The sequence below is a fragment of the Schistocerca piceifrons genome, chromosome 2, assembly GCF_021461385.2.
Source record: "Schistocerca piceifrons isolate TAMUIC-IGC-003096 chromosome 2, iqSchPice1.1, whole genome shotgun sequence".
Taxonomy (NCBI): Eukaryota; Metazoa; Arthropoda; class Insecta; order Orthoptera; family Acrididae; genus Schistocerca; species Schistocerca piceifrons.
In genome coordinates, this window is record NC_060139.1 from 1,022,164,110 (window position 1) to 1,022,179,832 (window position 15,723).

A 15,723-nucleotide genomic window follows, 5' to 3' on the forward strand; every position below is an offset into this window, starting at 1 on the left:
GATATCCTGATAACGTCGTAGCAGGCCGGTAGACCTAAAAAAAAAGTTATAACACAGACATTAACTGGATTTTCGTATAAAGAAAGCTGCTACAGTCCTCATGAAACCTTGGTGAGCTAGTTTGGAGAACTGGTATTTCAGGTGTAGCAGCTGTATTGCGTGCTGTGTGATTCAAGGAAACAAAAGACATCACGGGGGATTTGGAGCCAAATAGACATAATTTTTCTGTAATTGCAGGGTCCAATAGGAAGGGAAGAGGCAATGACTAAAAATGGTTCAATGTACTCTGGACCAGCCCGCCCACCTAGCCCTGCGGTCTAACGCGTTGCTTCCCGAACGGGAAGGCGTGCCAGTCCCCCAGCACGAATCCGCCCGGCTGATTAGTGTCGAGGTCCGGTGTGCCGACCGGCCTGTGAATAATTTTTTAATGCGGTTTTCGATCTGCCTCGGCGAATGTGGGCTGGTTCCCCTTATTCCGCCTCAGTTACACTATATCGGTGATTACTGCGCAAACACTGTCTCCACGTACGCGTACACCATAAATCAAAAATGGTTCCAATGGCTCTAAGTACTATGGGACTTAACATCTGAGGTCATCAGTCCCCTAGACTTAGAACTTCTTAAACCTAACTAACCTAAGGATATCACACATATCCAGTCCCGTGGCATGATTCGAGCCTGTGACCGTAGCAGTCACGCGGTTCCGGACTGAAGCGCCTAGAACCGCTCGGCCACAGCTGTCGGCATACCATAATCACTCTACCACGCATACATTTGGGGTTACACTCGTCTGATATGTGACGTTCTCGGGGAGGAGGAGGGGGGGGGGGCACTGGGGGCCGAACCGCACAAAATCTCTAGGTTCAGTGTTGGGCGGCGGTGGGGTGGCCTGTTGTGGGGTTTTGAACCACTAAGGGGTACGGCGGGACGAAGCCTCTCCGTCGTTTGTGAGTCCCCGGTTCAAATCACAGTACACAATATACACACACTCTGAGCAATACACAGCTTTAAAAATGACGCACACCGATGGATGGAGCATCTCCCCAGATTTTGGCTTGTAGTACGCATCATGCTGTAGTTTCATAACATACTACTGTGGGGCAGGCATTTGAGAATACGGTGCATATTGCAGCAAGAAAGTGTAGACTTCATCTTGGAACGGAAACGGAGACGGTGATCTACCGCAGTTACCTCAGTTAAAAAGTGCCTCATTGTTGGATTCGTCGTGTTTCTCATCATGACTTTCCTATTCTTCAGTGGCACCACGGTCACCCGATTTAACTCCATTTAATTTCTCCTTATCGTATAAAGTCAAAGATTATACTTTCCTGCTTCACTGCCATTTAATTTCTTGCAAGAAAGGATGCGTAACGCGGGCGGTGATTACCATGACCTGTAGGGACGTGTGTTTTAGTGGCGTCTGCAGGATCACAGACGGTGCCTGTACAGTATTGAGGACGTGTAATGTGAATTAAACACCCGGAGAGGTGCCGTATCCTCTGGTAAGTGTGTATTTTCCGAATGTCTTGTGGTTTTTGTACTATCGTCTTATGAAACACGAAATAGGAGATAGCTAAAAAAGTCCACTTTCGACCAATACTTGAATATTGTTCATCATCCTGCGATCTGCACCATGTAGGTTGGATAGGGGAAATAGAGACGTTTCAAAGAAGAGCAGCGTGTTTCGATACAGGTTCCTTTAACAAGCGTGAAAGCATCACTGAGGTTCCCGTGCCAGACGGTGAAAGGGTGGTGTGGTTTAGTTTCTAGAAGAGTCAACCAATATATTGCTTTCTCCAACGTATATCTCACGAAAGAACCGTGGAGGTGGAATTAGAAAGGTACGAGGCTCTTCCCGCGAACCAATGGCGACTGGAGTAGGAAGGGGGGGAGTGACACTGGAACATGAAGTAACCTCCGCCACACACCGCAAGGAGGCTAGCGGAATTTAGACGCAAATGTAGATGTAGATGGAGGTACTTAAAAATAGCCCCATGTCTTCTACATCGTCCCATCACGTTAATGTAACCCCTTGTCAAAAGCCTCAACAGCCACCTTTGGCAGTGCAGGCCACTGTGAGACGGGCAGAAAGAAATCCGATGAGGTTCCGAAAGGTACCTAAAGAGATGTGGAGACATATCGACTCCAGTGCTGTGGCCAGCTACGCGAGGTTTCTCAGGCAAGGATCCATGACGCGAACAGCCCGATTGAGGTGTTCCCACAGATTCTCGACTGGGTTTAAATCCGTGGAGCTTGGTGATGGGAGAGTGCGTTGATCTTATCCTGATATTCTTCGAACCACGCACGTACGCTACTAATAGTTTGGAACGTTTCATTGTCCTGCTGGCAAATGCCATTTTGCCGAGGAAAAAACAAAAGGCATATGTTACGGCGTAAAGTGAAGCATCGGCTTGCCAGTCGAGAAGAGGGAGCAGAGAGGGCTGTGCAGAAGACGTCAGCCAACTGCACGCTGATCGACCCCTCTCCAGGACGACAACGCGACGGCAGCGGACTCTATGCGAACAGGACGTAAGCGCCGCGCCGACTGGTCGCGGACCAGTTCTACAGCAGCGTTGAGGTTGGGTTGGGTTGTTTGGGGGAGGAGACCAGACACCAAGGTCATCGGTCTCATCGGATTCGGGAAGGACAGGGAAGGAACTCGGCCGTGCCCTTTCAAAGGAACCATCCCGGCATTTGCCTGGAGCGATTTAGGGAAATAAAGAAAACCTAAATCAGGATGGCTGGGCGCTGGATACTAGCAAGTAGGACAGAACTGTCTACACTCGTTACTTTGTTTGTACATTCCATGTAGCTCGAACTCGGAAATGTTATGCTTAAGAACCTTGCTTATTTTGTCTGTCGCCCTTTCTTGCGACACATCTGTTTAACACAAAGTTAAGTATATTGTATTTTTCCTCTTCTACTAGAACTCATTAATACGGTTGTCTTGAATGTTATCTAGCAATCCGAGAAAGCTGGTTTCCTAGACTCATCATAGTTGACGACTAGACAGTATTCAACAGCCTGTAGTGGCGGTCAAGAACCGCAGGAATATATGCATACGTGTGTGTTGATGCATTGAGCCTTTCAGAATGACGAGATCACCCAGAAAACGCTACGCAAACATCCCTGAGACCATAACGCTCGACCTTCGACCTGAATTCTGAAACGTCCCCTTAGAAAATTAAGAATGACAGTGCTGGAAAAACTCTTAGTTATTTGATTTTCAAACAACTGAGCAAAACTCAGCGTACTCAGACAGTTTTTTCCTTACTTATTCTGATCATCACTGAATTGACACACAATATTTTTTAGCGCAACGCAATCTGACTTTCAATAATCCCTACAAAAGAATAGCGCTGACTAACAATAACTTATACCTTTCATGAATCACTTACCTCACAAAAATCTTCGTTACTCGAACTACTGCAATATAGCGAGCCCCAATACTGCCAGCTAAATAAAAGTTTCTAACTAGTGAAGGCACTTACGACTGATAAGCATAGGTTGCACATGAAAGATTTTGATAGAGAAAAAACGATGTATTTACCTTAATAATGTTCAAATGTCATCATATATATATATATATATATATATATATATATATATATATATATATATATATATATATATATATGTTTCGTCAAAAAATGTATATACATTTTGAAATGTCAGACAATTTATTTCCCGTTCTACAAGGTTAAATATCTGTGAGAAAGTAATGTTTTGTTTCTTCAACAGGTGGCAGCAGTGGCAAGGAAGTAACTACAACATGGCGGACGTGCGCTTGAGCTTTGAAGCGCGGAAGCAGATAATTAAGTGGTACTGGAAGTTTGAGAATGTAGCTGCGGTTCGAAGACAGTGGAGAAGTGAGTGTGGTGCAGAACTACCTTCAAGGTTAACAGATACACGTCTACGAGACAAATTCGAAATTCATGGAACAGTAAGTGTGTGATGTGCATAAAGGTCGATCAGGGCGACTTCGTACAGCTACAAGTGATGATTCCACAACTGTGGTCTTGGAACCGTTTCAGCGTTCGCCTCAAAAATCTTCAAGGCAAGCGGCATGTGAGAGTAATGTAAGTGCTAGTAGTGTGCTACGCATTCTGAAGAAAGGGAAGTTTCGTGTGTACAGTCCAAGGCTGGTGCAACAGCTAAGTGACGACGATCCAGATCAAAGGTTAGAATTTTGTGAATGGGTTCAGGAGATGGTGAGACGTGAACCAGGATTTATGGGTAGCATAATTTGGTCGGATGAAGCCCAATTAAAACTCACTGGAACTGTCAATAGGCACAATTGTGTGCACTGGGCTGAAAATAGTCCTCACATTACAGTTGAAGAGGCTGTGAATTTGCCTGGTGTAAATGTGTGGTGTGGTTTGTCTGCAAGGGGACTCATTGGGCCTTTCCGCTTTGAAGGTACTGTTACTGGAGAAACGTACCTAACAATGCTTGCTGACTCCATATTCCCTGCCAGTCGTGCATTATACGGTAATGATGAGTTTTATTTCCAACAAGATGGCGCCCCGCCGCACTATCAAAGGGACGTACGAGCATACCTGGATCACAATGTGCCAGGCCAGTGGATAGGACACAGGGGACCAATCGAGTTTCCTGCACGCTCTCCAGACCTCACACCGCTGGATTTCTTCGTATGGAGCACAGTAAAAGATGAGGTGTACAAACGTGAACCACGTAACCTGCACACACTTTGGAATGAGATTCAGGCTGTGTGCGCTGAAATCTCATTGGACACTTTGGTACGATGTACAGAATCAGTGGTGACTCGTACTCAGAAATGTACTGATGCTGAAGGCCACCAGCTTGAACATTAATCACGTTTGCAAAGTACATTTATTTTTCCAATTGGACTTTAAGCTTTCCATTTCCAGAAATTTAACACTGTAGAACGGGAAATAAATTTTCTATGACGTTTCAAAGTGTGCATACATTTGTTTGACGCACCCTATAATATATATATATATATATATATATATATATATATATATATATATATATATATATATATAATTTTGTGATGTCAAAGTAAACAAATTCCCTTTTTCTGACGGACACACGTCCAGATCGCCCGCTCATAGTAACCTCGTAGTAACCTGGCATCTCTCTCCGCACATCCACCACTGCTGGCGGCTCACCTCCAACTGCCCAACGCTACGCGCTGTCAGTGTTGCCAACTTTAAAAAACCCGAGTCGCTAGATTCAATATCAAAAGTCGCTAGAAAGTCGCTAAAACTGATTTTACTAGGGGTGTACTGAAAATTTCGTGCTGTGAACGGTGCAATAAGCCAGTGGGGGGTAATAAAATATTAATAAAAATTGTCTCATATGTAATTGCTATATTGTCTTAATTAAATGACGCATCGCTTGCAACAACATACATATAAAATACGCTAAAATTTAATTAAACATGTTATCATAATTGACACAATACATAAATTGTTGTTTCAATCACAGTAGTAAAATATACTAGAAATATACAACTATATTTGTAACAAAAGAAAGCAAGAACTCAAATTAGGTTCCAAAATATATACATACCGGTATATGAGCTATTCATCGTCGTCACTCAGAAGATCGAATAACTCTTCTGTTTCATGCTCTGACAGAACTATAGTTAATGTAGAGGGTTGAACGTCGCTCAAAAGATGATGTTGCAGTTCGACTGGTTTTGTCGCAAAAGAGTAACTTTTGTTCATTCCAATAAGCTCCAATACGTCTGACAGTATCTCAAAATGTGCACAATCTTTATTTTGTTTCTTCAGCTGGTCTCTCAATATGATCAAAGCATTAATTGTCTTTAACGATAATCTGTTACGTTGTTTAGTTTTTATAATGTTCGTAGAACTGAATATTCTTTCCACTTCTGCATTTGAATGCAGTATGCATAGAACAGTCATTGGTAGCTGTGAAATCAAAGAAAAAGGATTCGCCCCTGCGGCATTTTTATACTGCGAAACCTCACTCCAAAATCGAACAGTGTTAGTAGTGTTATTCCACCTAATGAAGTTGATATTATGCCATTCTTGCAGCATATCGTCTATGAAATCGACACTAAAACCCAATTCTTTAGCTACATCCGCTACAGCATTATTTTTATTCACTTTAAGTGTTCTTTCAACATTCAGTATTGACATTTTTTTCAGGATCGTAACGTTACTTGGCAGCCTTTGTTGAATTTCTTTTATGAGTTTCAAATTAAACTGAATGGATCTCTTCTTCAGACAAACTTTAATTTCTTCAGACAAACCTGACTAAGACAATTTCTGTTCAAACATAAAGCCAAGGTTCGGATTTGCGTACATACATTCGCTTGGAACTGGTGTTGTCAACAAATCAACAGTTGGAAAAACTATGTTTTGTCCCAGTGACTGCATGAGAAATACAAGTGTATCTAGTAATCTGGTGGGGTCATTGTCTTCTCCTTCAAAAGCTTTTACTGCTATTTGTACGTCTTTTATAGCATGTTTAAAGTAAAATATGTAAAGATGATTTGAGTCGTCAAAATACATCTTGTACAAAAGATCGGCAGTGTAACAATTGTCTTGAACCATGGCAAGTGAAAAATGTAGATTTAGTTCTTCCCACTGCTCCAGAATTGCTGGTTCAATTGAAAGCCAACGTGTTGCACAGACCTTCAAAATTTTTTGTGGCTGTTTTCCACAATTTGTCTCATAAACCTTTTTGTATCCCCCTTGTCTTTTGGGTGAAATGGAGAACCAATTGTAGGTTTCACGTACAAGAAACTCTATGTTTCTAGTTATGGTATTCACTGAGGTGTGCGAAACTGCAAGCTGAAGAGAGTGACAAATGCAACGGATCAATACCAAATGCTTCAAACCATATTCTCTCTTGAGTTGTTCGAAAAGTCCATTGTTTATTCCAACCATTGCAGAAGCATTATCTGTGCCAATTCCTACCATATTAGCGAATGGAAGTTTGAGATCTTTCAAACAATTCACAAGAACAGCAGCCAGATTTCTTGCATCTGTAGTTTCTACTACAGCGAGTTTCAGAAATGCTGATCTAATGGTTTGGTTGTCTACACTATAGTACCGTATAATGATACCTAGCATTTTAGATATTGATTTTGATTTATATATTGATCTGTGGATTCATCTATTAGTACACTGTATTTTTGGTTACCTATATCTTCAACCAATGATTGTGTAAAATGTGGAGCCAAAACTTCAGTCATAATGTTAGTGCACTTCGTACGATGTAATTGCATGTTTTTAGCGCCCTCATCAGCTGAAAACACCTTCTTGCACAGTATTCCTAAATGATCTACAGCTAAAATAGAACAATGTTCTGCAATAAATAAAGAAAGGGCACCTTCAGCTCTGCTTGCTATTCTAACTGTAGTTTTCGGAACAATTTTCACAGGTAAGGTGGTTTGTGTTTTTTTTTAATCAATTTTTTTGTTTATGCTTAATAGTTTACGAATACTTTCTAATATCACACAACTTAGCATAAAATTCTGTTGCACATGCTTGACATCTTGCCTTGGATAAGTCTCCAACGACTGGTTTCAGCCACCCATTGAATTCAAGTTCTGCTTCCCATGCATCCCAATATTTTTGAGCGTACTGCTTCTTCTTCTACGGTAAATCGATTATGTACGCCACCACAACATAAGTTTCACCAATTTATAATCACTGAAAATACATTAAAACTCAGGCGAACTAGAGGTCATGAAACAATCTACTCACTCGGTAACTCGATATCAGTCCTATTGTTCATTGTTTAAAACGTAATGATGTCTGAGATACCCCCACCGAACTGTTCTTGCGTTACCACTGTGCATCTGGTAATAATTTGACTGCAAGTTAACATTTCGAAAAATTAGAGGTTGCTGGACAGAAATGTATTTTATTATACTTCATATTACGTATGTTTTTTGTCGATTCGAAAAATAAAGGAAGTTCAAAAGTTGAAGAATTATAGATCGATGCGCTATCGACGATAACAGGCTAATGGGTAATAAATAATGAATTGTTCTATAGTCAAGGTTTTCTTACTCTGTAGGCAATTCCCACATTCAGGTTTACTAAATGCTGAACAATGCTACATGATCTGCTAAGAACTTAATTTAACTTAGTAAATCTAGAACAAAGTAAGTGTAGTACCCATTCTATAGTTAAAATCTTAGTTTTGTTAATGAAAATACTGGCTCAAAATAGTTTTGATTTGTACTTCAAAAGTCGTCAGTACTCCAAAAGTCGCCAGATAAGTCGCTAAATAATTTTTGTCGCTAAAAAGTTTTTTTTTTGTCGCTAAGACGAAAGCAAAAGTCGCCATTTCTAGCGACAAAGTCGCTAAATTGGCAACACTGCGCGCTGTTCACATCCAACTGCCCAACACTACACTAGCGAATATTCCAACAATGAGTCCAACCAGCCACAGACTGCACACAGCGCAGTCAGCGATTTTCATACAGAGCACTATGTGGCATTACCAACATAAAAAACTAAACAGCCTGCTTACACCCTTATGACGATTGTTGCTGGCGGTTTGCTTTCAAATGTTTAACGCTGCACATGCCAACGGCCATCTTTGCGATGGAGCCTCAAATGCGATCACCAGAAAAAAAGAAGGAAAAAAGGGAAACACCTTCAGCGGACGTCCAGTTGGGGTACTGGCGTGTGAAATCCATTCTTCGTCACTGATGAACAGCAGTCACTGTTAAAGTGCGCGTCATTTATGACGGCGGCCGAGTTTAGGTTCGTTTTGGGCATATGACGTCACAAAACACAATCAGCCAATGAACTGAGAACGTCGTTGCCAGAGCTCGACTGCAGTGAAGAGCACAGACGAGTGTCTTCAGTTTTAGAAACGTTCAGTCATAAATAAAGTAATTCAACAAAAGCAGTGTCTTGATAGCAGACTTTCTTGTATAGAAAGTTTGGAAAAAGCATTCTTTATACCAATTGCTTCATATTGTATTAATTAATTAAACCGAACAAGCAATAAGTCTCTCCCGCATCTCGTGGTCGTGCGGTAGCGTTCTCGCTTCCCACGCCCGGGTTCCCGGGTTCGATTCCCGGCGGGGTCAGGGATTTTCTCTGCCTCGTGATGGCTGGGTGTTGTGTGCTGTCCTTAGGTTAGTTAGGTTTAAGTAGTTCTAAGTTCTAGGGGACTGATGACCATAGATGTTAAGTCCCATAGTGCTCAGAGCCATTTGAGCCAATAAGTCTCCTAATTCAGGCGATTGCAAGGAAAGGTGTTTGAATCATTCTCACTAACCGCTTTTTCGCATTAAAGAACAGCTTTAATTGTTTATTTCCTATTGTACTTCGACGAAACGTGAGTAATTCATGATCATACCAACACTGTTTGTCGGTATTTTGCGTTATATCTTTAAGTCCTCCGGGAAAAATACAGAACGGCGAGCTACGTTAGCGTATTGGATAAAGTGTATGGCTGCTAAGCGAAAGGTTCTGAGTTCCAATCTCGATCGGTGCTTAATATTTCTATTATTTTAAAAACAATATTGAAGTGTCTTACTTCATGAATTTTATTCATTTGTGTGTAATTTTTTGAAATTTCTAGTGGCAACTAAAATCGACCATACGGAAAGTATACGCTATGGACTTTTACCTCTGCACACTCTGCAAAATTTCGTGCAATGGTTTACTACATCTAATGCTGCACAGTAACTGCGTTGAACATAGAAATAAAATTACGTCATTTATGAGGGGAAGGTATCAGTCAAGAAGATGGGTAAAAATCAAATTTTTGGGCCAAATAGTTTTTGTGAAATCGAATGATAAAGTGTGTCAAAGCAGTCAAAACGCCATGTGTCTGCACAGGCGAGCAGTGCAATGATGACAAAATCGCGCACATCGCGGAATGCGGGGAGCATGTCTCTGTAGCAGCGAAAGGGTTAATGCGGCCGTGGTGGCTTTACTTCATAAACTGCACGCTCCCCCCCTAAACGTAAGTTTGGGAACTATACTATGGCGCTGCTTCTCTTGGCGCGTACAACTGGCAACGCAGCAATCTCCCGCGTCTGAGTGGGCATGCGCGAACCGCCAACATAAAAGAATTGAACTATAGTGTATGGGCGAGGTGCCTGCTGCAGAGGCAATATGAAGTAACGTTCGCTGAACGGTCGTTGAGGAATGCTGTTGGTGGCTCCTAGGTATATTTGGGCGGTCAGTTGCTGCACAAATTGCACGTTTATTGGCCAACACACATCCCTGCAGTCGTCATTCACGATTGCAATCTATGACTAGTGGTGCACCAAAGTTGTCTCGGTGCCGATTTTAGATGGCGCCCTTTTCCCGCACAGTATACTTTACCAACGGTGACTCGCGAACAGTTTAGAAGCGTAGCCGTTTCTGAAGTGCTTTACATTTTGCTCTTCTGTAAAAAAAAAATTCTCTGCGTTACAACAAGGACTGCGGTGTTTTCTGCATCCCCCGAGACGCTTTATTTACCCTCCACTGCTGGTGACATCTGCTGCCCGCCGTGTGTGAGTGGTTGCCGCACACTAACGTCAACATAGCTGGTGGCCAAATTAATGTGTCTCGACCGTGTATGTCTTGATGGAGAAGTCCTAGTTAGGTAGGCGCAACTGCGTCTTTCAACACGGTTGAGAGGGAAAGCCAATAGTTTCTACCTTCCGCTATTTTGTAATTAATTTCTATTTTGAAGACTCATTATACAAAGTTACCTCTAGATGCTGCTGTTGTACCCGACAGAGAGGCTGTTCATAGAAATCTACTCTGTAAGAATCAGCATGGGTTTCGAAAAAGACGATCATGTGAAACCCAGCTCGCGCTATTCGTCCACGAGGCTTAGAGGGCCATAGGCACGTGTTCCCAGGTAGATGCCGTGTTTCTTGACTTCTGCAAGGCGTTCGATACAGTTCCCCACAGTCGTTTAATGAACAAAGTAAGAGCATATGGACTATCAGACCAACTGTGTGATTGGATTGAAGAGTTCCTAGATAATAGAACACAGCATGTCATTTTCAATGGAGAGAAGTCTTCCGAAGTAAGAGTGATTTCAGATGTGCCGCCGGGGAGTGTCGTAGGACCGTTGCTATTCACAATATACGTAAATGACCTTGTGGATGACATCGGAAGTTCACTGACGCTTTTTGCGGATGATGCTGTGGTATATCGAGAGGTTGTAACAACGGAAAACTGTACTGAAATGCAGGAGTATCTACAGCGAATTGACGCATGGTGCAGGGAATGGTTCAAATGGCTGTGAGCACTATGGGACTTAGCATCTATGGTCATCAGTACCCTAGAACGTAGAACTACTTAAACCTAACTGACCTAAGGACATCACACAACACCCAGTCATCACGAGGCAGAGAAAATCCGTGACCCCGCCGGGAATCGAACCCGGGAACCCGGGCGCGGGAAACGAGAACGCTGCAGGGAATGGCAACTGAATCTCAATGTACACAAGTGTAATGTGCTGCGAATACATAGAAAGAAAGATCCCTTATTATTTAGCTACAGTATAGCAGGTCAGCAACTGGAAGCAGTTAATTCCATAAATTATCTGGGAGAACGCATTAGGAGTGATTTAAAATGGAATGATCATATCAAGTTGATCGTCGGTAAAGCAGATGCCAGACTGAGATTCATTGGAAGAATCCTAAGGAAATGCAATCCGCAAACAAAGGAAATAGCTTACAGTGCGCTTGTTCGCCCAATGCTTGAATACTGCTCAGCAGTGTGGGATCCGTACCAGATAGGGTTGATAGAAGAGATAGAGAAGATTCAACGGAGGGCAGCGCGCTTCGTTACAGGATCATTTAGTAATCGCGAAAGCGTTACGGAGATGATAGATAAAGTCCAGTGGAAGACTCTGCTGGAGAGACGCTCAGTAGCTCGGTACGGGCTTTTGTTAACGTTTCGAGGACATACCTTCACCGAAGAGACAAGCAGTATATTGCTTCCTGCTACGTATACCTCGCGAAGAGACCATGAGGATAAAATCAGAGAGATTAGAGCTCACACAGAGGCATACCGACAATCCTTCTTTCCACGAACGATACGAGACTGGAATAGAAGGGAGAACCGATAGAGGTAATGAAGGTACCCTCCGCGACACCCCGTCAGGTGGCTTGCGGAGTATGGATGTAGATGTAGATGTAGATCCAGATCTACAGTGACATATGAAATTGGCTTGTATGCCTTACTGTATTTCACGGGGGTTACGTGAAGTAACATAATCATTCCCCACTTATCTTCGACTGCTGGCACCTGGCTGTCTGACAATAGTGCTTCAATGCTTACCGTTGTAGTCTTTTAAGTAGCAGCTTCAGTTTCTTATTAGCTATATTTAAGTTGCAGCTTCAATTTCTTATTAGCTGTATCTTGGATAATTAGTAGCTGGGGGCTGAGTCGAATTTGTCACTTCTTCTATCCGATTAGATTGCACATCATCTGTAGGCGTCTGTTTTACTTCTATATCACGTTGATCACACCAAACTGTGTATCATAAGTGGGTATAACCTTTAAAAAGCAGAATTCAGCCAAAGTTTTCGAGTGACATCTGTTTCCAGAGGAAGCAATGATTACTAGGTAACGTTAGCGAGAGGCGTCTTACGAATGCATCCATGTGACGACGCATGAGTTCACACGGCGACTTCCGCAATAAAGTTTAACGGAAGCGGCAGTGTGACGAAGGGTGGATATAAAAAGAAGGCTGACTCCGCATCCAGCAGCGAAGTGCTAAACCTGTCGCAGCCTCGTTCTTGCGAAACGCCGGGGGAAGAACCGCAGAATTTCATTAAAGGGTTCGACCACTCGGAAACCTGCAGCCCAGCAAAAACGCCGACGCTCCCATCCGATCCTCGCTGTCTCTCAGTTGTCACGGAGACGGGTTCCCGGAGAAGGAAGACGACTGCACAGCCCCAGACTGGCAGGCGAAGAACCGCCCGGGTAAGCACTGCCGCAGGCAGAGCGGTAATTGAGACTGGCGGTTTGTTAGAAATGAGTAAGTTGCTGAACTGCAGAAGGAAAAGTAAAGACTATGCGACGCCTAGGCTACTGTTGGCAGCATTTTTAAGACTTCTGAAGTTACGGTGACGAGTAGACTGGTACGTTAAGGGTGGTCTCATACGAAGAACACAGCACTGAAATTGTTGTGGGCACGAAATTCAATCTGTACGGACCTAGTGTCAACTATGCCTGATGAAATTCGTATCATACACTGAGAGGTCAAAGTCATGGGCTAGCGATATGCACATATAGAGACGGTGATACTATCGCGTACCAAAGGTATGAAAGGTCAGTGCACTGGCAAAACTGTCATTTGTACTCAGATGATTTCTGTGAAGAGGTTTCCGACGTGTTTACTGTCGCACGGCTGGAATTAAGACACTTTCAGCGCGAAATGGAAGACACATGGGACATTCCCCGCTATCAACCGTGTCAAGACTATGCCGACAATACCACATTTCAGGAATTATCTCTCACCACGGGCAACGCAGTGGCCGACGCCCTTCACGTAAAGCCCGAGAGCAGTGGCGTTTGCTTATAGTTGTCAGTGCTAACAGACAAGCAACACTGCTTGAAATAACCGTAGAAATCAATGTGGAACGTATGACGAAATTTGACGTTAATGAGCTATGGCAGCAGATGACCAACGCCTGCAGCGCCTCGCTTGGGCTCTAGACCACATCGGTTGGATTCTACACGACTAGAAAACTTCGACCTGTTCAGACAAGTCCCAGTTTTAGTTGGTAAGAGCTGATGGTAGGGCTCGAGTGTGGCACACAGCTGACGAAGGTATGGACCCAAATTGACAACAAGGCACTGTGCAAGCTGGTGGTGGTTGCATAATGGTGTGGGCTGTGTTTACAGCGCGTGGCCTGAACCGATCATCAACTGGAAATGGTCATGTTCGGCTACTTGGAGACCATTTGCAGCCATTCGCGGACTTCAAGTTACCAAACAACGAACGCCATGTCACTGCGCCACAATGCAAGAACTTTCTGGACAATTCGAGTGAATGATTTGGCCACCCAGATCGCCCGACATGAATCCCACCGAACATTGACGGCACATAATCAAATGGTCAGTTCGTGCCTAAAATCCTGCATCGGCAACACTTCTGCAATTATGGACGGCTACAGAGGTAACATGGCTGAATATTTCTGCAGCGAACTTCCAACGACTTGTTGAGTCCGTGCCAAGCCGAGTTGCTGCTCGACTTAGGGTAAAAGGTGGTCCGATACGATATTAGGAGGTAACCCATGACTTTTGTTACCTCAGTGTATAGCAGTGTTCCCCTAATCCAGGGCTGTACAACGCTATGATGCCCTTGATATGTTCTGCTGACGACCTTCATAAACAAATTTCCTTTATAAACGGTTTCTAATATTAAATCTAATTGTTTCTTCAAACATTTTTACAACATTTTTGATATATTAGCTGTTTTACACGCTGATGTATAGCAGCCAGTTTGTTTAACCTGTCACTACCGTCCCTTTTCAGTTCGTAGTCATTTCCATAGTGCTTCTCGCCCAAAACATCCTTCAATTTGCGAAAAAGATTATACTCACCAGCAGTTTAAGTCCGGGCTATGTGGTGGATACTATAATACTTCCGACTTTAATTTCCGAAGACAAGTACGTCATTAACGCAGCAGAATGCGGACAGGTGTTATCATGAAGAAGCATAATGTCAATGGGTAAAAATCTACGCCTTTTGTCTTGGAAGTGCGGAGTAGTAGATGAAGGGTCTGGCGATGGACCTCTGTATTAATGGTGCTCCTATAGGCGTAAGTCGAAGGTTAGGATACCCTTCCTGTATCAAAAGACTGTGTCCATAACCGTTTTGGTACTCAGAATTTGTCTGGGTTTTTTAATTTTGTTGGGGATCGTCAGTAATGCCATTCCACTGACTGGTTCTTTGTTCATGCACTTTTGTCAGAATCCCGTGTCCCATCACCAGCAAGAATTTGCTTCAAACGCTCCCCGCCACTCATGTCTTATCGGATCATTTGTCAAAAGTCGGGGAACCCATTTGCTTTTCTATAACGCATACCGTCGCTAACAATTTGATAAACAGCTGTTGTGAAATTTCAGAAAAACAGAAGTTCAGTATACCAATAGTCAATGTCTATTCTGTCGAATTTTATTCCTCAATTCTTGATTTGAGTGTGTCAGTCACAGTTGAAGAGTGGAAATGGAAAACTTTGAAAGCGCGGTTTTTTCACAAAACACGTTTTCCGTGCTATTGCTCTATTGTTCGTCCCTAAACTTGATACTGTTGCCAAGCAATGCAGAAAGTTTTTCCAACAGTCGCTTGTAGGTGGCGCATAGTCTTTGTGCCAAGCTGCACTGCCCTCTAGACGTCCAAAATTATAAATAAATGATAAGTGGTTTTTGTTGACTTCCAGTTCTACCACTTAAAAACGTAATACTGTATTTCTGTACTTGTACTGTCATAAAGGAACAGTACTACCTTAGTATTAATGGTACTTGGAACCATACTTTCTTCCCACTGTTGGGTCGGTAAGCGACATTATTGAGAATGCGGCGGTGTACAAAATACAAAATGATGCCTACTAAGACGACTGCAACAAACAAACAGCTCCGTTACCGGTTTTGAACAGACGGGTATGTTATCAGGCGGCTGTTTACAACTACATCTGTTGTTGTTTAAATTGGTTGTTGCACAAAAAGCACCCAACAACTAGCCTAAAAAACAACAAATGTAACAAAAGCGT